The following is a 2197-nucleotide window of genomic DNA, read 5'->3' as shown; positions in this document are numbered from 1 at the left end:
TCCCCCTATAGTCATGTTAACTGAATTTCCTCTGCTATTTACTTTTGAAAACACCTGGGCTCCTGCTCTGTTCAATGGGTGTGTCTAATCTCTGGGTCCTGGCCCCATACAGTCTGGTCCATCCTGCTGTGCACCCAGAATCACAGTAACATAAATTTTATACTTGATTTTAGGAAAAACTCACTCATTCCCACAGGTAGACCTAAAACTGAGCAGTGAGAGGGAGAAATTGTTATCCAGAGGGGGAACAAAAATATACATCTAACGAAAATACTCAGGTTGGGTAAGGAGCCAAGAATTCCCAAATTTATTCTATCTTCCTACACTTCTATCACTATTTTTATTATTGTTCTACCAACCATCACTCCATTAGACCTTAATACATTTTTTTTCTTACCTTTAGATAGAACAGGAATTGATTTGGGTAAAGATTTAAAAGGTGAATTTATAAAATAAGATTTTTTCTTTGTGAATTTTTAATATAGTTGTTTATTTTCCTTCTCAAGTTTGTTCTTTCAGTGACTCAAGCCATAGATGGCTCCAATAATCTGGAAGTTTTACTATAATGAAAAAAGGTCTATGGACGTAACACTAAGCTAGAATTCAAAGTATAAGATCATTTTTTCTCTTCTGCTTTTTATTAACTCTGACTTTACTGTGTATTTTAACCTCATTTTTCCATAGATAAAATACTAACTTGGACACTGTGAGGATAATTTGGGAATGTCTAAAAAATTTTATAGTTTGCCACATAAAATTACTATTAACATCTTAAAACATATTTTAATAAAAAGAAATGGATATTTTTGAACATCTATTTTTCACTTGGTCTGTCAAAAATTGCCACATGTCATATTCACAAATAACCTTATTAAAAAAATCATTGGAATTGCTGTGAGATTACTGAAGGATAGTTGTGTGACAAAATTGTGTGCAAAGTATGAACATGTTTTCAATTTGAAACTGGCCTGGAAAATGACATTTGTGACACTTCCAGTGGCCTAAAATATTTCATCAACTTTAGGTAGAACTAGATTTACAAAGTCTTCTGAGTCTGCCAAGAAAAATAAAGGAAGAACAATTAATAGAATTGCAAATCCAAGGTAATTTGCTAATTTTAGTGTCCAAGTAAATTTCTCAAGTTTCTTAATAGGAAAAAAATATTTTAAAGGCACTGAAATAAGCTCACATGAAGATTATAAAGTATAGGGCAAAGTAGTTTGTGGGACAATATTTGCCTCCCTGCTTTGGGGTTTTATAGTGGAATTTTATTAATGCAAACCTTATGCCATATTAGATATTATGGAGAGATCTTATTGTCTTAACATACTCTTACTGTATCCAAATCTTAATACAGGTGGCCATACTTAACTGAATTATGCATATTTTTAATGTTTTTTTTTTTTTATAAATATATGTACCAGGTTAGGGAATATTATGATACTAGGAAGGGTAAATTGGATATTTCAGGATAGGCTTCGCAGGTCTGATGGCTCATTTTGTGATTTGTTGGGATGAGTTAGAAAGGGAATTTTATGGAGAAATTGGTTTGTCACCAGATAGGGATAAGGTGTCAGAAACTATTCTATTCATTCATCTGGAGAGTGTCAGTCTCTGAGGGATTGATTCATGCTATGCCAATAGAGAAAAGATTGTTTTAAATGCTGATATACTAATATCTTCTCTGTTTTTCTTTTTCTTTTTTTAAATTTTGTTATGTTATGTTAGTCACCGTACAGTACATCATTAGTTTTTGATCTGGTGATCCATGATCCATTGTTTTCATATAACACCCAGTGCTCCATGCAGTACGTGCCCTCCTTAATACCCATCATGAGGCTAACCAATCCCCCCTCCTCTCCTCTCTAAAATCCTGTTTGTTTCTCAGAGTCCACAGTCTCTCATGGTTCATCTCTCCCTCCAATTCCCCCTGCCTCATTTTTCGCTTCCTTCTCCTATTGTCCTCCATGCTATTCCTTTTGTTCCACAAATAAGTGAAGCCATATGATAATTGACTTTCTCTGCTTGACTTATTTCACTTAGCATCATCTCCTCCAGTCCCATCCATGTGGATGTAAAAGTTGGCTATTCATCCTTTCTGATGGCTGAGTAATATTCCATTGTGTATATGGACCACATCTTCTTTATCCATTCATCTGTTGAAGGGCATCTCGGCTCTTTCCACAGTTTGGCTATT

Source organism: Leptonychotes weddellii, chromosome 6 (assembly GCF_054177405.1).
Source record: "Leptonychotes weddellii isolate Sample4059 chromosome 6, ASM5417740v2, whole genome shotgun sequence".
Lineage (NCBI taxonomy): Eukaryota > Metazoa > Chordata > Mammalia > Carnivora > Phocidae > Leptonychotes > Leptonychotes weddellii.
This window is presented reverse-complemented; position numbering follows the sequence as displayed.